The following is a 23527-nucleotide window of genomic DNA, read 5'->3' on the forward strand; positions in this document are numbered from 1 at the left end:
ATCATTATGCAGGTTGATCCTAAAACCCATTGAACATAATGATCCAACGCCATCTCCCAATTTTGAATTCCCTGTATTTGAGGCAGAGGAAGATGACGTTGAGGGGATTCCTGATGAGATTACCCGTCTCCTTGAGCACGAAGAGAAGATCATTCAGCCGCATCTCGAAGACTTGGAAACAGTCAACTTGGGGTCTGAGGATTGTGTTCGCCTGGTGAAGATTGGGGCACTTCTTGAAGGGTCTGTCAAGGAAGATTTGATCAGCTTGCTACGAGAATATTCAGATATCTTTGCTTGGTCCTATGAAGATATGCCGGGTTTAGATACAGATATTGTGCAACATTTCCTGCCTTTGAAGCCTGAGTGCGTGCCTGTGAAGCAGAAGCTCAGAAGAACTCATCCAGATATGGCAGTGAAGATCAAAGAGGAAGTTCAGAAGCAAATTGATGCGGGGTTTCTGGTGACTTCTACATATCCTCAATGGGTGGCCAATATTGTGCCTGTTCCTAAGAAGGACGGAAAAGTCCGTATGTGCGTTGATTATAGAGATTTGAATAAGGCTAGTCCGAAAGATGATTTTCCTCTACCACACATTGATATGTTGGTAGACAATACAGCTAAATTCAAAGTCTTTTCCTTTATGGACGGATTTTCCGGATATAATCAAATCAAGATGGCACCAGAGGATATGGAGAAGACAACATTCATCACACCTTGGGGAACATTCTGTTATCGAGTGATGCCCTTCGGTTTGAAGAACGCCGGAGCCACGTATCAACGAGCTATGACTACCTTGTTTCATGATATGATGCACAAGGAGATAGAGGTCTATGTTGATGATATGATTGCTAAGTCCCGAACGGAAGTTGAGCATATTGAGCATTTGTTGAAGCTTTTTCAGCGTTTGAGGAAGTTTAAACTTCGCCTGAATCCGAACAAATGTACATTTGGAGTCCGTTCTGGCAAATTGTTGGGTTTTGTGGTAAGTGAAAGAGGTATTGAGGTTGATCCTGCAAAGGTCAAAGCAATACAAGAGATGCCCGCACCCAAAACTGAGAAGCAAGTCCGAGGTTTTCTTGGCCGCTTGAATTACATTTCCAGATTTATATCCCACATGACTGCCACATGTGCGCCGATATTCAAGCTTCTTCGGAAAGATCAGTCTCATGATTGGACCGAGGATTGCCAGAAAGCTTTCGACAGTATCAAAGAATATCTGTCTGAACCTCCGATATTGTCTCCGCCTGTGGAAGGAAGACCTCTGATCATGTATTTGACAGTTCTTGAAGACTCGATGGGTTGTGTACTCGGTCAACAAGATGAATCAGGGAAGAAGGAATTTGCTATATACTACCTCAGTAAGAAGTTTACTGATTGTGAGTCTCGGTACTCTATGCTTGAGAAGACGTGCTGTGCTTTGGCTTGGGCTGCTAAGCGTTTGCGCCAGTACATGATAAATCATACAACTTGGTTGATATCCAGAATGGATCCGATTAAGTATATCTTCGAGAAGCCTGCTTTAACTGGGAGGATTGCCCGTTGGCAGATGTTGTTGTCTGAGTATGATATTGAGTATCGAGCTCAGAAAGCTATCAAAGGTAGTATCTTGGCTGACCATTTAGCGCACCAGCCGATCGAAGATCATCAGTCTGTTCAGTATGACTTCCCTGATGAGGAAATTCTGTATTTGAAGATGAAAGATTGCGATGAGCCTACACTTGATGAAGGTCCGGAACCTGGTTCCAGATGGACGATGGTGTTTGATGGCGCTGTTAATCAATATGGAAATGGAATTGGGGCAGTGATCATTACTCCTCAAGGTTCACACATTCCGTTTACAGCAAGGCTAACTTTCAAATGCACGAATAATATGGCGGAGTATGAAGCCTGTATTATGGGACTTGAAGAATGCATTGATTTGAGAATCAAGTATCTTGATGTGTATGGTGATTCGGCCCTGGTTGTTAATCAGATCAAGGGAGAATGGGAGACGAATCAACCTGGTCTCATCCCATATAGAGATTATGCAAGGAGAATTTCAACATTCTTCACAGAAGTTGAATTTTATCACATTCCTCGAGAGGATAATCGGATGGCAGATGCTCTTGCTACGCTTGCTTCCATGATTGTGGTCAGATGGTGGAATGATGTCCCCAATATTACTGTGATGCGCTTGGACAGACCAGCTCACATATTTGCAATCGAAGAAGTGAAAGATGACAAGCCTTGGTATTTTGATATCAAGAATTTCCTCCAGAACCAGGTCTACCCGCCTGGGGCATCTGTGAAAGATAGGAAAACTTTGAGAAGGTTGTCAGGCAGTTTCTACCTCAGTGGTGAAGTGTTGTATAAGAGAAATTTTGATATGGTTTTGCTCAGATGCGTGGATAGACACGAAGCAAACCTGTTGATGACTGAGGTCCATGAGGGTTCATTTGGTACTCATTCCAATGGACATGCCATGGCTAAGAAGATGTTGAGAGCAGGCTACTATTGGCTGACAATGGAGTCTGACTGTTGCAAGTATGTGAAGAAATGTCACAAGTGTCAAATTTATGCGGATAAGATTCATATTCCTCCGACACTTCTGAATGTGATTTCATCACCATGGCCTTTCTCTATGTGGGGAATCGACATGATCGGCATGATTGAGCCGAAAGCGTCCAACGGACACCGGTTTATTCTCGTAGCAATTGATTACTTCACCAAATGGGTTGAAGCCGCTTCGTACGCGAATGTAACCAGGCAGGTGGTTGTGAAGTTTATCAAGAACCAGCTGATTTGCCGTTATGGTGTGCCAGAGAGGATCATTACTGATAATGGATCTAATCTGAATAATAAGATGATGGATGAGTTGTGCGCTGAATTCAAGATTGCACACCATAATTCCTCTCCCTACAGACCTAAGATGAATGGGGCTGTTGAAGCTGCTAATAAGAATATCAAGAAGATTATCCAGAAGATGACTGTCACGTACAAAGATTGGCATGAGATGCTGCCATTTGCTTTGCATGGATATCGTACGTCTGTACGCACTTCAACAGGGGCAACCCCTTTCTCTCTTGTTTACGGCATGGAAGTTGTTCTCCCAGTAGAGGTGGAGATCCCATCAATGAGAGTCTTGATGGAAGCCAAGTTGACTGATGCTGAATGGATGCAGAGTCGTTATGACCAATTGAATTTGATTGAAGAGAAGAGATTAACTGCCATGTGTCATGGTCAGTTATATCAGCAGAGAATGAAGAAAGCATTCGATAAGAAGGTCAAGCCTCGTGTGTTCCGAGAGGGTGACCTCGTGCTCAAGAAAGTTTTGTCTTTCGCGCCCGATTCCAGGGGCAAGTGGACTCCAAACTACGAGGGTCCATATGTTGTTAAGAGAGCCTTTTCAGGCGGAGCTTTGATGCTTACAACAATGGATGGGGAGGATTTCACTCGTCCTGTGAATTCAGATGCAGTCAAGAGATACTTTGCCTAGAAAAAAAGTATATGCAAATGAAAAAAACAGAATAGCTCGCTAAGTTGAAAACCCGAAAGGGCGGCTTAGGCAAAAATGAGCGTCTCGGTGGAGAACCCGCAAGGGTAATCCAGGCAAAAATTAGAGACTTGAAAAAAAAAGAATATTTGCATCCCGCTAGATTGAGTACCTCACTCTGGGGCAATCTAGGCAAAAATTAGGGATTTGGCAAGTAACTGCATCCTGACAAGACTTTCTGTTCCACAGCTGTCATTTCGTCAGAAGATTCTCGATTCGTCGTCGACTGAAGCTTCGAATACATAGAGATTCAAATTGGTAGAGAAAGGATCATTATGTTCAATGTAGTCCTCTTCCAATATATATCACTGATTTCAAATTTGTACAGATCTATGGAGTCTTGCCATTTGCAGGCTACCATTCCATCAAATCAATTTGAGCTTTTTATCCAATTATTTGCACTCTTATTTGTTTCAATTCAACAAATGTTTTGCATGTTTTAATTGATAAAATATCATTGTTTTTAACCAAATAAATTTTTCAAAATTTGTTGTTGTAAACAAAGTGAATATTCACAAGATCGAAAGGATACTCAAGAACATCTCAGTGCTCTCCCAAGGGTGGCAGGATCTCCAACAGGTAAGACGTTTGGTTCATATTCCTGGTTTGGTGGTATCTTCTTTCTTCAGATCTGGTGATGGGGTTGTTCCCCAGCATAGTTGCAAGCAGAGTGTTGTTGAAGACTCAGTTTTCTCCCGCAGCAGTTTTCCCCAGTAGAGTTGCTTATGCAGTTGGATTCTACTTGGATGATGTTATTCTCCTTCAATGGGTTGTTCCCCGGAGTTGTTTGGAGTTGCAAAGCTCTTTGTTTCTCAGTTAATGCTGAGATCCCCTGCGGATCTTCGAGATTTTTCTCTTGTTCCCCAACAGATTCGTCTTGGTGGCTGTTTTGCCCGTTGTGACTTTCTGTACCCTGGTTGGGTTGTTTGCTGATCCATCACTCAGAGATTTGGTGTTTCCTGATATCTCTAATCCTCTACTTCTCCAGCAGTACCCGCAGATCTATGCTTTATAGCATATAGATCTCCGCAGATTGGTTTTCCAGTTGGTTCTCCTCTGGAAGTATAATACCGGGCGTTTGATTCCTGGACCTGTTTGTGTTAGATATGTCTGTTTTGTCAGCATTCATCAAACATAAATCATGCATATTCATGCATATTCATAAACATTCAGATATTCATGTTGCATTTTTTGCCATATATCTTTCGTTTGTCATTTCCTGCTATGGATACAGATCCCCAATAGATCTCCCCTAGCAGATGTCGGGTGTTAAATCTCTCCATATAGAGTCAACCCCATAAGCAGAAAGTGTCTGTTATCTTTCCTTCTGCAGTTCCCCACTGAGATATATCCTCGTGGATGACGGTTTCTTCCGTTTCCTCCCAACATATATATTGGGATGGATTTTCCTATTTGAGTTACATCCTCATTAGGACGTCTTTTGATTCAGTCTGTCTTTTCGGATTATTCCCGAATTGGCTATTTGTCAAAATGTCTTGTGCTTCCCAGTGGGTTGTTCCCCAGCGGAGTTTTTCGGGCCTCTACCCTCATACCGGTAGTTGTAAGTCCTATTTTCCTTGCCCTTTTGATGGAATTGGTGGTTATATACCTTTATTCCGCGGCAAGAGTTTTGATTTTCTACCTAGCAATCGGTAGTTGTAAATCCTTTTTTTCCTGCTCTCCAGCAGTTTGCGGTTTGTTATGAGCCCTATTTTGGTTTCCCGTGCGGATTTGTGATTTGTTCTATCCCCACGCAGAGTTGTTGGTCTTCTACCCAGCATTCGGTAGATGTAAACCCTAATTCATGGTTATCCCCACCAGAGTATGGCTATTACCCCGTATTCGGTAGTTGTAAGTCCTATCTCTTTTTCCCTAACAAAAGGTAACCTTTGTGGTTCGTCCTGATTGTAAGTGGATTTCTGTTGTTGTGGTTTTATCCCTAACAGAGTTGGTGTCTCCTTGTGGTGATTTCTATCCCCAGTTGAGTCTGTGGTCTTCTACCCCGTATTCGGTAGTTGTAAATCCCAATTGTTGATTGTTTCTCCCCAGCGGAGTTTGTGCCTTGTGGTACAGTTGGATAATTGTCGGATGCTTGCAATTTATCCCCAGCGGGTCTCCCTTCATTTACCCTTGTGTTGGTAATGTTGTTGTTCCTTTTGATTGGTCATCATTATATACCTAGTTTGGTATCCCGATACCTTTCTTTTCGGTTGATTTATCCTTTATTAACCCAGTAACCGGTTGTGGATGATCTTCCATGCGAGTATGTTATTCACGGTCTGCCGGTAATGAATAATATATCTCATGCACTCTTCAGTCGAAGCCTTTTGTGTTTCCCTGGTCGAGTAAGTTTCGTTATTTCCCTTTGCGGAATCGAATTTTTGTTGTGTTGGATAATTGTCGGATGCTTGCAATTTATCCCTTTGAGTTGTCTTTGGTTTACCCGGATGCTTGGTATCGATTGTCTCTCTTTTTGGTTAGTCACCTATTATATACTTCGGTATCTCTGGTGTCTTCTCCTTTCGAGTATATTATTCACGGTCTGCCGGTAATGAATAATATGTCTCATGCGCTCTTTAGTTGGAATCCTTTGATGATTTTCCCCAGCTGAGCAAGATTCGTATTCTTTGTAGAATCGAATATCCATCCTTTAACCAGTTTGTGTTTCGGATGATGAGTGTTTTGGCATATATACCAATTCACGTTTTCGGTAGATCACCTATTATATGCTTCGGTATCTCTGGTGTTTCTTACCATGCGAGTTTATTATCTACGTTCTGACGGTAATAGATAATATATCTCATGCGAGTTTTCTTATCCACGGTCTGCCGGTAATGGATATTATATCTCATGCACTCTTTGGGTTTGTGTCCCCAGTTGAGTAAGATTCGTTTTCCCGTTGTGGATTTGAATGTCCATCCTGTAAGTCGATTTGCTTTTTCAAGCCCTCCTTTCGGATGATGAGTGTTTTGGCATATATACCAATTCACGCTTCGGTCGGTCGCCTATTATATACCTCGGTATCCCTGGTGTTCCTTCCTTTCTGCTCCCTATTATGACTTTGGTCCCCTGCGGAGTCAGATTTTCCTGAGTTTATGTACCTTTTTCAGGTCTTTCTCAGATGTTTGGTTGATTGATATCTCTCACCCTTATACCGGTCTTAGATATTCATTCTTCCTGAGTTTGTTACCCTTATACCGGTAACATCTCATTCTTTGGTGCTTCCTCAGTGGAGTTTCCTATTGCTTCTTCCCCGGAGTCAGCTTGTGTCTCTCCAATGGATGTTCTGCCTTTGGAATTTTCTTTTCCCCAGTGTGAGTCCTTCACTCCCCAGTGAGGTCTCCAGTCTGATTTCTGTTACCCTAATCAGAGTCGTGTCTTGTTCACGCTGTGTCAGTTTTGTTTTTCCCCAACTTGAAGTCGTGCCCTGCTCACGCATTCTTTTTTTTTTACTACACCCCCCCAATGAGAGTCTTGTTAGAGTCTCTGTTCCTGGTGAGTGTATTACTCCGACGGATCGTCTTTTCTTCTATGTGAACCATATTCCCCACAGAGTTTGTGTCTTTTGCATGCATACATTTTCATCATGAGGTCTCTTAGGGACCAAAATTTGTCTCATTACTGTTATTTAAGCCCATTCTACCGCGTCGAGATGAAGATTTCTAAACTTCACTTCTCCGGCTAGAATGACCTTAAATAGGGGCATCTGTAAGACCCCAATTTTTGCCCTAAGATCCCTCATGGCCTCAAGACATCATATCATGTCATATCATTGCCTCAAGGATCATTGTGCACCTTTGCTTGCCTCCTAGTGGGTGGGTGTCTTGTGAGTGTGATTCTTGATCACCAAGCATGTATTGCATTTGTATATCATTACTTTTCATTTGTTTACTAACCAAAAGTACAAAAATATTGTCATCTAACCATGTTACTTGCAGCTGAAGCAATCATCAGTCAATCAGTCAGGCAAGCCATTGAGCCATGGATGGTGACCATTCTTGAGGAATTTGGGCACCATGATCATTCATCAAGGGTTCATATGGTTTGTGACATCATTTTGAATCAAGATATCAAGTGGTAGGGGCTTGGAATTCATCAGAACATGGTTCAGTCAGCCAAAACCCTAGCAAAGTCAACTGTGGTCAACTGTGCATTTAATCAGTGATTTGATGGTGGGAATTGGTTTGAGAGGCCTCATTCATGTCCATATAAGCCTCATATAACATGTCAAACATCCACAGTGAAGAATTTGAAGTCAAACAAGAAATTTCCAAAAATAGAAAGTTGACCTGTAATTGGAATTTGCCAAAAATGGAAAGTTCTTCTCCTCCAAATTACATCATCATACAAGCTCCAAATGAATTTTTGTCTAACATGAAAGTTGAAGATCTTGTTCTTCCATTTCCAAAAAGTCCAAGAACACTCATTTCTCATTTATGGTTGGCAAGTTATGATCAAATCATTCTCAAAAATTTTTGAACTTCAAAGTGGCATATCTTCCAAACCATTTGGCCAAATTGAGTGAGGTTTTTTGCTACAAGTCATATTTGATGTGCTCTATCCAAATCCTTCATCACATTTCACCAAAAATCAACCAATCAAAATGGCCTTTTTCAAGTGGTTTGAATTTAAAATAAGGGAGGTGAAAAAATGAACTTTCAAATTAAGCTTTGCCAATACATTTTACCAATCACAAGTGTTCAGAAATCACATTTGGAGAGTGGTTTTGGGCCCATTTCACACTGTAGCTCATGCACATGCAATTTGACTTAATTTCACTAATTGGCAAAACACTTCATTAAGCTAATTCTCAATTACCACCTCATTAACCAAGCTTATGCTTCATTAAAACAGAGTATATATTTCACTTTTCTGATAGAAAACCCTAGCCACTATTCACAAACCAGATCAAAAAATCCATTTTCTCTCAAACTCTCATTTCCTTCACTTGAACTTTTTTCTGAAAATTCCAAAGAGCTCGAGCCTTGGTTGATTATTTCATCACCTACCGACATTCTTGGAGCATTTGCAAGCATCATCTTCCAACTGTAAAGCCAAATACCGCACTGTTGCATTCACATACCTTCCATGGCAGCTCGAGTTTGGAGCTAGAATCAAGGCAGTTGGTTTTTCAAGACTCATCCATTCATCATCTGGAGCATCAAGAAGTTGCTGTTTCAACTAATCAAGGCCAAACAACCACTGTTCCATCACTGTCTTGCAGATTAGGTAAAAATTCGAATCACACTATTCTTAAAATGTTGACATGCTTATTAAAGATCTTGCCATGCTGATTATTTTGAACTTTGAATCGTGAAAAATGGTTGATTATTGAGAGAGAAACATGGATTTAAAGTTTGATATTCAAATATGTTTTTTACTTATTTCTCTTTTGTTAGCATGAGTTAGCGAAAATCAATGTTGGAATGTTGATGAGCATGTTTAGCTGATTCAAATGGTATGTTCATTGCCAAATTCTGGGAGAAAAGTTCATCCCGATTGATGATGATGATGAACAGTAGCCAAACCCTAATTTTTTTTAAAAACCCAGAACTCATGTTTGGCTTGCTGGAATCGCGTTTGCATGAAGTCACTGTGCCATTGCCATGTGACCATTAGCCAGACGCCACCTCACTAAGTGAAACGCGGCGTTTCACTTAGTGACTCCCTTATTTACCATTTTGCCACGGCCGGTTTTTATTTTATTTAAATCATTTCATTTTTTCAATTATTATTTCATTTGGTATGCCAAACTTAGAAAGTTCATAAGTCACTCATTTTTAATCCAAATTTGATGGGATTTTTTGTGAAATGCTCCTCTTGACCTCTAGTTTATTATGAGATATGATTTTTTTTGGTGTAGAGTTTGTGAATTTATCATTGCTGGTTGATGAGATATGATTTTTTGAATAGAGGTGTGACAATTTGTGCCACACCATTCATGTCCAATTTCATGATTTTAATTACCATGCTTATTGAAATCAAAATGGTCTGGATTTTTGCATGAACCTACTTGTGGATGTTGAGAATACATGTGAATTTTTCTGGAATTATTGATGGCATTTCCTATTTGATTGGAATTTTCTCCCCTGTTTGGTCATTTGTTGACTTTTTGTGACACATGATGTTATATGATTTGTGAAATCCTCATGCTTGATTGGATGGACTTGAAATTTGACATGTGAATTGTAGACATCTTAAAGTTTGTCATGGTTTTAGTCCCATTCATTTATCATGTGTTGTCACTGTTTTATGATTTATTGAAGTTGGTGCATGTTTTGATGCTTTGTATGAGTTTGCTTGAACTTGCTTTGACTTTCTGATTTTCATTGACCTACTTCCCTTGATCCAAATGAGCTGAAATTTGGTATGCTTATCATGTTATGGATGATGTTTGAGCATGATTTATTTGAGGATTTATTGAAATGTTTGTGATTGGGTTTGACTTGAATCTTTCTGTTGACTACTTTGAGGTTCTATATGACATGCCTTGACCTAATTTGTTTGTGAAATGATAATGATGAATGATATGAACATGAAACCACTTGGGTTTGTTTCTTAATTGTTTGAACTTGATTTTTGATAGCTTTCACTTGCTGTTTTGGATTTCTTATCTCTTTTTGACCCTAGGCTTGTCCTAGTGGTCTTGTTTCTCATGTTTAAGTTTGCTTTTCAGGTTAAGAAGCAAATGCCTTAAGGAGACTTATGCAAGTTGATTAAGTTTGATTGATTATCATGAACTAACTTGTTTGTTTTGTAGGATGCTTAGCTCATATGCTTTGAGTTTTGTGCATTGCACATTTGATTGACTGTTGATCCTTAGCTTATATTGGTCTTGAATTTGAGTTGTATACTGATTTTATTTGATTGATTTCAGGTACCATTAGTTGCTAATAGTTCTTTGAGAACTTGTATTGCTTTGCTTGATAGCATTTGCATTGAGGTAGAATCCTTTTCTTCATGTAGTCTGGAAGACCTGGCCTGTTACTTGGCCAGGCAACTGTCTGAAGTCCTCCTTAAGAGGCGATGTTTTTGCTTGTTTACTTTTGTCCCAAGCAGGAAAAGTCCTTTGAATAAGGCAATTGGTAGACAAAAGAGATATGTAACCTATCTCCTACTATTCTGTGAGTCACTCACCTTGCTCACACTACTTGTGTTGATGCATAGTGAGTAAAAACCCAAGATCTATCGAGTCTAACTTGTGGAGAGAGTTCCATCTTTCTGAACTCCCACACCTTCTGATATTTAAAGCTCTCCCTGACCAGGGATAAGAGCATGAGGCACACCCCTCATATCCTTTCATCTGCTTCACCTTGGCTCTCAATGTCAAGGTTAAGAGCACCATTAACCCTATTCCAGTTGGCTTCAATGCCTAACCCTTTTGTATGAGCCTTATTGCTTGGTTATAGTGTGTGTTGAATGACTTCATTTGATTGATTGCTTAATTCATATGCACATGTTTGCTTATATGCCTTGTGCATTTATCATCATTAATTGCTCATTAGTGCATGATCATTTCATCTGTCTTTGTGACATGTCTTTGTTGTTTGCCCATTGAGGACAATTGTAAGACCATTCATTGGCCATTGTTCCTATGATATGGAGGTGAGTATAAGACCATTTCATTGGCCACTCATCTTCTCTTTTGCTTGATGCATTTGTTTGATTTATGTGAGGATGCAATTGTAAGTCCGTATAATTTGGCATTTGTTTTCCTATGATCATATGTTGGAGGTTAGAATAAGCCCAGATAGATTGGCATCCGGTATCCACTTTTTATTTCTTTGTTGAGGAGATTGGTATAAGTCCATAGAGTGGCCTCTGATATCCAGTTCTGTTTTAGGAGATTGGTATAAGTCCAGTGATTGGCATCCGGTATCCGCTTTTGTTGACTTTTTTCCGTTGCTTGTTTGTTATTGCTCATTGCCTATTCCAAAGGACACACTTGAGTCATCTTCTATATGATTTCAAGAGGTGAACCTTCTAGGAAGTTTTACACTCCATCTTCGTCCATTCATCCATTTTGTCCTAAACCTTTTCACACATTACTTTCAAAACTTGAGATAAATATTATGCAAACATCTTCATGCTTTTAAATTAAAAACCTGGACCCCAAGTCCTTGACTTTTTTCAAACTCCATTTCATAATACTTCTTTTGAATCAATCTTAATCATACTTTGACCCTCCTTTTGTGAATAATCATAATCAATTAACTTCACTCATTCAATTGTTTTGTGGCTTTGTCCATTCTTGTTAAGTTTTCATACATTAGCCATAGGTTTGATTTATCCTAGTTGGTTGATGTTAATCTCACCTATTTGTCCTTAATTGATTGAATTGTAAGTCTTCCTTGCTTATTATAGGGTTACCCCCTCACTAGCAAGTTGAAGCTTTTCTCACATGGTGGACTTGTTGTTTGTATAAGGTTGAGTTTTCTCCCGTGGATAACGTAAGACCTTAGGGCTTGTGTTTAAAATTGAATCCACTAACTTTTGGAAATCTTTTAGCCGAACTACGGCGTTTTGATCCTTACCTTTGATGGAAGGTACGTAGGCAACGGGTTCATCAATTCGAACACAAAAATAATAAAAATTGTATATTCTTTTCTCATCATCCCATTCATGTTTGCACAATAAATATTTCATAACAAATAATAATTTTATAGAACAAGTGTGAAAAGGGATCCCTAGGAGTACCTAGGACGTAGTGGGTGCCTAACACCTTCCCATTGCGTAATTTACCCCTTACCCAGACTCTCTGATCTTTTCATTAGTTTTCTACGCGTAAAACTTCTTAGGCTTTTGTTCGCTTTTTAGCCAGTCCTTTGGATAAATAAAAGTGCGGTGGCGACTCGATTCATTGTATGTTTTGCTTATGGTTTAATCAATAAATCATATAGCGACGAATACACCGCTACAGAATGTATACAAAGTATTTATCTCGTTTAATTTTGAAAGCTGTTTAGAAAAATATAACTTGGCAATGATTCTAGTATGAATGTATACCAAGTGGTGATTTTCTAGTAGATATTTTGCAAAGTGTGATGTATGAAAAATGTTTCAGGTTGTGAGTCAGCAATTAAGAGTTATACCTACCTAAGGTCTTTATGGGCATTTCCTATCCTTATGGGGGGTAAAACTGTCCTTACTATTGAGAAGTAAGTAGTCTTATCCCTTTGGATGTAAAAGGGTCATCGTAGGGTCATCGATTGGTCATTAAAGGCAACATTTGTAAGGATACCTTAGCATTCGAAGGGACGATCATCATTTAACCGTAGGCTGCAACGAAGGGTCATCGAGGGGCAAAATCACATATTCGCAGGCAACATCCGAGGGACTGTGATTTATTTTATAGGGACATGATGATTTAACCGAAGGGTCTTTACTAGGTGTATCCCCACATTCGCGGGACATGACCATAATACCGTAATATCGTAAGGCAACAAAGAGAGGTCCAAGATCACATATTCAAAGGCGATATTTTACAATCGATTAGGTAGTTGTAATCAATTAGGTAATTAGGTCCATATTAATTAAGTAATTAGGATGGATCTCCACATTAAAATCAATTAAGTAAATAGGATGAATCTCCACATTAAAATCAATTAAGTAAATAGGATGAATCTCCACAAGGGTATCCCACAAATAAAGTGGGATACCTAGCAAGCTACCCTCTTCGGGAATATGTGAGTCCTTACAATATTCAGCAAACAGGTCAGAATACCAAATGGGGGTGCAATCGAGGATTACACCGCAAAAGAAACACAGCAGTAGGAATGTCAGGCAAAATAACGCATGATTAAAATAGAACAGATCAGATGAGCATAGAACAGAACAGCCAAAATATTAGCGACTGTCACGTTCGCCTCTGCCTCGCCTAGCGAAGGCTTAGCGAATACTCGCTACATGCTCGCTTAGCGATGTGCTAGCGAGCGGCTGCGGGTTTTGAATTTCAGAACAGTACGATCTCAGCATGCTGCACGCCCTATGGCATTCAATTACAGAAATAACATGGTCAAACATTCAGGATATTCAGGCACATTTAAACTCACATGCAAACTCTAATTACATATCCAGAAATTCAATCATGATGCATTATATATTGAGAGATTACAGATTGGAAGCATAAAACAGTAGTGATGCGCAAACCTGTTTGCAATTGAATTGCAACGTTGAATTGGCAGGTCACTTTTAGTATCGGATTGAGTTGGGCGGCGGCAAACTTTGTGCAGATGAGTTGCCTTCAGGGTTTCCGTTAGGGCGCTCTGAATTCTCTTGGTTAGCCTCCCAGGTTTGATTGCTAGGGTTCCGGTTCGTCTCCTTCTGTCCCCGTTTTCCTTCCGTTTTCGTTCTCCCTTTTTCTCACTGAAGTTGTGGTATTTATAATGCTCTTTTTATGACCTAATGGGCTCAGAATGAAGCCCAGAATTTTCTGGTATTCGCAAGCTTCGCTAGGCGAGTGGCGTAGCGAAGGGTTCGCTAGGCGAAGGAGTTGCTCGCCTAGCGAGCATGCCAATTGGAGTCTTTTTCTGGATTGGGCCATTTGTGAGATGGGTCTTGGCTCCTTTAAGGTCAATGTCTTGAACAATAAGTTGGAGTGCCTTGAAAAATGCCTTGTAATATTAGCGGGCAAATTTTGGGGTATGACAGTTGTCCCTGTTCAATATTCTTAAACCGAGAGAGTCAGAATGCTATGTATGCCATTCGTGGTCTGGAGGTGGAAGATTATTGAACACTTAGAATGCCCCCAAAATTTGCACTTGTTAATTAAAAGTTAGTCTTGATGGAGATGGGCTTAAAGATGCCCTCCAGGAAGTTTGATGATGAGAGCTTCAGAGTGCGTCGTACATTAGATGATATCTGAAGACATGGGTGTCATACCGGGTCATACGCTAGACCATATAGTGAGTCATCCATTAGGCTGTCGACTTTGCCGGGGAGTCAGAGTGTGTTATACGTTGCTGGGGATAAGAGATCAGAATGGACCATACGCTAGACCATATCTGAATAGCAGAGTGAGTTGTTCATTAGGCGGATGACTTCGCTTGGGATGAAAGATCACAATGGATCGTACGCTAGATTGTATCTGAGTTGAAGATCCAAATGGGTCGAACATTAGACCGTATTGGAGTTGCAGAATGAACCGTATGTTAGGCTGTATCTGAAGAAGAAAGTAGTCGTACGCTAGACTACATCCCGGAATGTACCGTACGCTAGGCAGTATCTGAGGATTTGAAGGTCAGAATGGATCGTACGTTAGATCGTATCTGAGTTGCAGAATGAGCCGTACATTAGGCTGTATCTGAAGAAGAAAGTAGTCGTACGCTAGACTATATCCCGGAATGTACCGTACGCTAGGCAGTATCTGAGGATTTGAAGGTCAGAATGGATCGTACGTTAGATCGTATCTGAGTTGCAGAATGAGCTGTACGTTAGGCTGTATCTGAAGAAGAAAGTAGTTGTACGCTAGACTACACCCCGGAATGTACCGTACGCTAGGCAGTATCTGAGGATTTGAAGGTCCAACTGGATCGTACATTAGACCGTATTGGAGTAGTTGAAGGTCAGAATGGATCGTACGTTAGATCGTATCTGAGTTGAAGGAGTCATATGTTGAGCTGAATCAGAGTGAACCGTATGCCAGGCTATATCTGATAGTATTTGTATATGTTGTATTTGCAATGAATATCTGGGATGGGCTTAATGATGCCACCATTGGGCGGATATCAGAGCGCTTGCTAGAGTGAATGCTCATATGGATTGTATTTGCGAGATGTAGTTGAATCTTGAATGTAATTGATAAAGATGTCCGTCTGGATGGACCTTTGTTTTGACTGTATCAGGAGGATAATTAACTGGAAAATAAAGTTAGCTCCATGCCATGTCATGATGCATGAGATGTTTTATGCTTATGAAAATAAATGCGAACAATGTATGCATGCGCATGTTGTGAAATGATATAATGAATGAATTATGCGTCTGAAAAGTTTTTTTTTTTTGGCGACCCCCTGGGGAAAATAAATCCCCATCTTCTGGTTGGAGATACTTGTATTGATGACCCTTTCTCAGCTGGGAATACTTGATTTCTGTCTGGTGGTAGAGATATTCAACAGATTCTGGCTGGGGGATGGAGGGGATGATCCGTCTGTCTAGCGATGCCAACCTCTTCTGGGAAATAGCTATTTTTGTTGGGGAATGGAATTAGCAACCGGATTCATTGGAACGCATGGTTAGACCTTCTCCTTGATCCTGAAGTCTTGTAGTAATCGCTACTTCTATTTTATGCGTGCATTTTTGGTAAACATCGATCATATTCAAATGCATATATGAATTCAAATTAAATCAATGGACGTTTACGCAAACAAAACAGAGAAAGTAAAACAACAACATTTTTTTGGAAATAAAATTGTATTGAGTTTGAAAGAGGGCCTATAAACAGGCAATTTGTGTACAAAGAGACAGAAATCCTAGTAAGAGGAAATCGTCGAGAACATAAAGAAAAAACTATGAAGGAAAAGTCCTATCGATTTTAATTCTGCTACTGTCATTATGTCTCCAAGCATCTCATCTCCTGTTGTCGGATAGAAGTGATTGGCTTGTTCAGTCCCTTGAACTTGGATGAAGCTGTCTGAGAACGGGACATAGTCACACGCTTTCAATCCCTAATTTTTGCCTGGACCGCCTTTTCAGGTTTTCGGTCCACCAGGATACCCTTTTTTGCCCAAGCCGCCTTTTCAGGTTTTCAACTTGCCGGGTGTACATTTCTACATGTTTATCCCTAATTTTGCCCGAACCCTTTTGGTTCGCCGGGATGCCCTTACTTTTGCCTAGGTACGTCGACCTAGCGGGTCTCTTTTATGCGTAGTATTTTTTGACTATGTCTGCGTTCACGGGATGTGGGAAGTCTTCGCCATCCATCGTAGCAAGTATCATGGCTCCACCAGAGAATACCTTCTTAAATACAAATGGCCCTTCGTATGTGGGGGTCCATTTGCCTCTGGGATCACCTTGTGGTAGAATGATACGCTTGATCACCAAATCGCCAATTTGATACACCTGTCTCTTGACCTTTTTGTTGAAGGCCTGGGTCATGCGCTTCTGATATATCTGCCCATGACCAACAGCCGCGAGTCTCTTTTCATCAATCAAATTTATCTGATCGAGTCGAGTCTGAATCCATTCATCCTCATCTAAACCTGCCTCTTTCATGATTCTTAGAGAGGGAATCTGAACCTCCACCGGTAAGACGACTTCCATTCCGTAGACTAAAGAGAAAGGAGTTGCCCCTGTCGAAGTGCGTACTGAAGTGCGATAACCATGAAGAGCAAATGGTAACATTTCATGCCAGTCTTTGTACGTTACTGTCATCTTTCGTATGATCTTCTTGATATTCTTATTAGCAGCCTCCACGGCGCCGTTCATCTTTGGCCGGTATGGGGAAGAGTTATGGTGTTTTATTTTGAACTGCGTGCAGAGTTCAGTAATCATCTTGTTGTTCAAATTAGTATCATTGTCAGTGATAATTCTTTCAGGGATGCCATACCGACAAATGAGACTATTCTTGATGAACCGTGCCACCACATTCTTGGTAACAGAAGCAAATGAGGCTGCCTCTACCCACTTTGTAAAGTAATCAATAGCCACGAGGATGAAACGATGTCCGTTGGAAGCAGTAGGTTTAATCTCTCCAATCATATCAATGCCCCACATTGCAAAAGGCCAAGGGGCTGTCAACACGTTTAATGGAGCAGGAGGCACATGTACCTTATCTGCATAGATCTAGCACTTGTGACAAGTTCTGGAGTGATGGTGGCAATCAGCTTCCATGGTAGACCAATAATACCCTGATCTCAGAATATTCTTGGCCATCGTATGCCCACTAGCATGAGTCCCAAAAATACCGTCATGCATGTCTTTCATAATCTTTTCTGCTTCCTTTTTATCCACACAGCGAAGCAAAGTCGAATCATGATTACTTTTGTATAATACTCCGTTACTCAAAAAGAATTTAGCGGAGAACCTCCTCAGAAATTTTCTGTCATTGATGAACGCCCCTTCAGGGTATTCCTGAGCTTCTAAATATCTTTTTACTTCATGGAACCAAGATTTCTCTTCTACTTCAGCAGCATTAAGTTCATAACAATATGTTGGTTCATCTAATCGTTCAATGGTGATCATGGGAGCTTCATTGTCCCATCTGACTCTGAACATAGATGAGATGGTGGCCAAGGCGTCTGCCAACTGATTCTCCTCTCGTGGAATATGTTCGAATGTAATCTCTTCAAAGTATGGGATTAATGTCAACACCCGCTCTCTATAAGGGATGAGATTCGGATGTTTAGTGTCCCATTCTCCTTTGATCTGACTGATTACTAATGCTGAGTCTCCGTACACACTCAAAAACTTGATTCTTAGGTCTATAGCAGCCCTGAGTCCCAAAATACATGCTTCATACTCAGCCATATTATTGGTACAATCAAAACATAGCCTAGCAGTGAAAGGCGTATGGCAACCCTTGGGGGAAATGATTACAACACCAACACCATTGCCCAATGCATTAGAAGATCCATCAAAGACCATAGTCCATCGGGATCCCAGTTCAGGTCCTTCATCCGGTCCAGGTTCTTCGTAATCGGTAACAAGCATGACATCCTCATCTGGGAACTCAAAATTCATAGATTGGTAATCATCAACTGCTTGATGAGCCAGATGATCGGCTAACACGCTTCCTTTGATTGCTTTCTGAGTTGTGTATTGGATATCATACTCTGTTAAAATCATCTGCCACCTTGCTATTCTTCCGGAGAGGGCAGGTTTCTCAAATATATATTTGATAGGATCCATCTTAGAAATCAATAAAGTGGTATGATTTAACATATACTGCCTTGTCGACGAGCAGCCCAAGCCAAAGCACAGCAAGTTCTCTCGAGCAGCGAGTATCTTGTTTCACAGTCGGTAAACTTTTTGCTAAGGTAGTATATGGCATGCTCTTTTCGACCAGACTCGTCATGTTGCCCCAACACGCACCCCATTGAATTTTCTAACACGGTCAAATACATGATTAGAGGTCTTCCTTCAACTGGTGGTATCAGGATCGGAGGTTCCTGGAGATACTTCTTGATTTTGTCAAAAGCTTCTTGACATTCGTCATTCCATATCATCTCTTGATTTTTCCTCAGTAGTTTGAAGATGGGTTTGCAGGTAGCAGTTAAATGGGAGATAAACCGGGCGATGTAATTCAAACGTCCCAAGAAACCTCTGACTTCCTTATCCGTACGGGGAACTAGCATTTCTTGAATAGCTCTCACCTTAGCCGGGTCAACCTCAATTCCTTTACCGCTGACAATAAATCCCAAGAGTTTACCGGATCTTACTCGAAAGGTGCATTTGTTCGGGTTCAATCTCAGCTTGTATTTCTTCAACCTCTCAAACAGTTTGTATAAATGATCGAGATGTTCTTCTTCAGTATGAGATCTGGCTATCATGTCATCCACATATACCTCTATTTCGTGATGGATCATGTCATGGAACAACACTACCATAGCACGCTGGTATGTTGCCCCAGCGTTCTTTAAACCGAACGGCATTACTTTGTAACAGAAAGTGCCCCATTGCGTCACAAACGTAGTTTTCTCCATGTCTTCAGGTGCCATCTTAATCTGGTTATAACCCGAGAATCCATCCATGAAGGAGAATACTTTGTGTTGAGCGGTGTTATCTACCAGAACATCAATGTGCGGAAGTGGAAAGTCATCTTTGGGACTCGCTTTATTCAGATCTTTGTAATCGACGCACATTCGCACCTTACCATCCTTCTTCGGCACTGGTACCACATTAGCAACCCATTGGGGATAAGAAGTAACAGCTAGAAAACCGGCATTGAACTGTTTCATAACTTCGGCTTTGATTTTCTCGGACATCTCAGGACGCATGCGGCGAACCTTTTGCTTAACAGGATGACAATCTTCCTTCATTGGCAAACGATGCACTACTATATCAGTATCCAGTCCTGGCATGTCTTCATACGACCAAGCAAAAATCTCCATATAGTCATGTAACATCTGAATCAATCTTTCCTTGAAACTGTCTCCCAAGCTTGCTCCTATTTTGACTTCTTTCTTGTCCACTTCAGTACCCAAGTTTACCATTTCGATTGACTCTTCATGCGGCTGTATAGTCTTCTCTTCTTGCAGTACCAGTCTGGCAAGTTCTCCAGGTACTTCACAATCTACCTCACTTCCATCCTCGGCTTGGTAGATCGGATTTTCAAAGTCATAATGAACAGTAGTAGAACTATTATCAACAGGATCCAGAGTGGGTATGGATCTGCAATTCGTTACGTGAGTGTGTGTAAGAATACATAGCTTGTTTAAAAGATGACAGGAAAGATAAAGAGCGCGATATTTGAATGCAAAAAGTCCATTGATTTATTGAATGTGAATATGCTTATGAAAATGACAAAACCCTTAACAAATTAGCTATTGTGCCCCGGGCATAGACACAATGCTTTAAGAAGTTCAATTGTAAAATTTAAAAAATTGCAACACTAAAACAGACAATAACAATTACTCCTGACTAAAGGAAATCGGGATAGTGTCTTCAGCCTTCCAATTATTGAGTCTGTCACCAATTGTTGGGAAAATCCAGCTATCCAGATCGCAATCGCTATCAGCATCTTCTACAGCATTAATTTGATCTTTGACCATCTTTTCAGAGTTAAATCCCAGACCAGACTTGTCACACTTGTATGGTACATTGATCAGTTGACCCCAACCAGTACGACCACCATTTTCAACCACGGCTTGAGCGTCCTTCAGGGAAATCATGGCAGGAGGAGCCCGAATAACCTTGGGCACAAGGAGAGTTGGCTTAAGGACAGGACTGGTCGGAGGAACTACTTCGAATGACTGAGAAGGAGTCTCAAAGAATTCACCATCCATCTCGACGTATCTGAAGGCCTGCACACTACTGACAATATATTCTTCTTCTCCACACACAGTGACAATCTTGCCCTCTATTGGATACCTCAGCTTTTGATGGAGAGACGAGGCTACAGCACTTGCCCCATGAATCCAAGGGCGTCCCAGCAAGTAGGAATAGGCAGGACGAATGTTCATTACATGAAAGATAGTGTGGAAGACTTGAGGTCCTATCTTGATAGGGAGAACCACTTCACCATGGACAACACTCTTCGCACCATCGTAAGCACGCACCACAATGTCACTAGGCTTCAGTTCAATGCTTTTACAGTCAAGTTTATCGAGCACGGCTTTCGGTAGTACATTCAAAGAAGAGCCATTATCGATCAACACGTGAGACAAGGTGATCCCCTTACACTCAATGGAGATATGCAGAGCTTTATTGTGATTCTTTCCTGCTGGTGTCAGGTCAGCATCAGAAAAGCCTAGGCCATTGTCAACAGCCAGATGAGCAACATAATTTTCGAACTGATCGACGGAGGTCTCCTGAGGTACATGAGCAGTCTTCAAGAATTTTATCAACGCTTTGGCATGAGATTAAGAATATAACAACAAGGATAACATCGAAATTTTAGACGGAGTATGCCCCAGCTGTTCTACCACATCAAAATCACTCTTACGGATGATTTTCAGCATTTCCTCCACTTCCTTCTTGGCAACATCTTCAGTAGTAACTTCGACTGAGAAGGGTTGATCACTGGTTCCTTTCCTCGAGTTTCAGGGGCGGGAGGTGAGATTTCTGGAGAGAAGATCCTTCCACTTCGAGTAACTTTACTAGTCCCAACAATGTCATTAGGATTAGCAGAATTACCATCTTGCTTTACGCCATGGATGTAAACATCACCTCCATAATTCCACAGAATGGCTTTGCTGGAGGAATACGGTACTGGGCCAGGTGCAGTAATGATTAGGGGAGCTACCTTGGGCTCAGCCGTAATCTTCATAGGCACTCTAGTAGCGGTAATCTTCACTGGAACTTTGGACCTAGCAATCACAGATATTTCTTCAGTAGGGTTTTCCACCTTAGGAACCTTTTCGAAGAGAATTGTGCGATCATCCATCAGCCGTTGAATACCATTCCTCAACTTCAAGCACTCTGTCATACCCCAAAATTTGCCCATTAATATTTCAAGACATTTTTTTCAGGGCACTCCGACTCATTTTTATGACACTGATCTTAAAGGAACGAAGGCCCAGCTCACGAATGACCCAAACTGGCCTGTTCGCTACACGCTCACCTAGTGATAACATGAAATTATATCATATTTTAGGACTTAATTCAATTAAATTTTATCATTATTTATTTCAGTTCACTTTATGTTGTTAGATATTACGCAGTATTTTCTTCCTATTTGTCTCAGGTGGCTTATTTGGAAGCACAAGTAAAAATGGAGGAAAAGAGGTGCAAAAAGGAGAGAAAACGAACCAAATAGCAAAGCCCAGCCCAAAGTACAAAAACACAGGTGTTGCACCTGTGACGAGCGTCACAGAGGCTGTGACGAGCGTCACGCCTTGCACACCCCTGTGACGGACGTCACACATGGTGTGACGAACGTCACACCATTCCCCTACATTTTTGGCGTAAGGAACGCCTCAGAGACGTTGAGCGTTGAGGGAGTGTTGAGCCCTATATCCACGCCATGCTTTTATGCACGTTGAAGACCTTTTTGGCAGGGTTACTGAAGCATATATAAATAGCTAATTGCAAAACCAAAAGTGGAGGCTTTTCCACATTTTTTTTCCTTTGCCGTTTTCGCTTTTGCATATTTTCTTTTCCAGCAGCTTAGGCATTGTGTTTCCTACGAGTTCTACACTATTTCCCTTGCAATTTCCTATTTCCTTTTTAGCATTTAGTTAATTCTTTTCGCACAATAGTTTCTACAACGGAAACTATTGTGTACCTTTTTACCGGATCTAACCTTACGTTAGAAGCTAGGTTATTTCCTTCGTTTTAATTTGTTGTTTAGTTGAAGAATCCAAGAACAAATCCTACCGGCTTGTGGTGGAGTGTTCAGGACTACTGTTTAACTTATTCCGAGTAACCCTAAAGGAAACCCTGAAGGAAAAGCCGGCGGCACCGCTCAATTCGATCCGATCGGCCAATTCAAGGTTGCAATTCAATTGCAAACAGGTTTGCGTTACTATCGCCGTTTTATGTTCCGAATTCACATGTGATACCATAATTGAATTCATAAATATATTTGAGGTTTTGCATGTGGACTTAAGTATGCCTGGATACCTTGGATTGTTGTAATGGATGCTGCTGTTTTTCGCTCTGTTTTGATCTTTGCCCATCTGACCTGTTATTATAACCATGCTTTGTTTACCTGATACTATTACTGCTTTGGTGCAACTCTTGATTGCACCCCATTTGGTATTCTGACCTGTTTGCGGAATTTTGTAAGGGCTCACATACTCCCGAAGAAGGTGGCTTGCTAGGTATTCCACTTTATTTGAGGGATACCCTTATAGAGATGGATTCTGAACTAATTAATTTTAACGGGGAGATTCATCCTAATTGCCTAATTAATTTTAATGTGGAAATTCATCTTAAATACTTAATTGTAAAACATGGCCTTTGAATATGTGACCTTGGACCTCTCTTTGTTGCCTTACTGTATTACGGTATTACGGTCATGTCCCGCGCACGTGGGGATACACTTAGCAAAGACCCTTCGATTAAATCATCATAACATAAATCATAGTCCCTCGGATGTTGCCCTCGAATGATTTTGCCCCTCGATGACCCTTCGGTGTAGCCTACGGTTAAATGATGATCGTCCCTCTGAATGCTAAGGTATCCTTACGAATGTTGCCTTCAATGACCAAGCGATGACCCTACGATGTCCCTTTATATCCAAAGGATAAAATTACTTACTTCTCAATAGTAAGGACAGTTTTACCCTCCTCAGGATAGGAAATGCCCACAAAGACCTCGGATAGGTATAACTCTTAATTGCTGACTCATAGCCTAAAACATTTTTCACACGTCACACTTGGTATACATTCACACTAG

This window comes from Lathyrus oleraceus, chromosome 1 (genome assembly GCF_024323335.1).
Source record: "Lathyrus oleraceus cultivar Zhongwan6 chromosome 1, CAAS_Psat_ZW6_1.0, whole genome shotgun sequence".
Taxonomy (NCBI): Eukaryota; Viridiplantae; Streptophyta; class Magnoliopsida; order Fabales; family Fabaceae; genus Lathyrus; species Lathyrus oleraceus.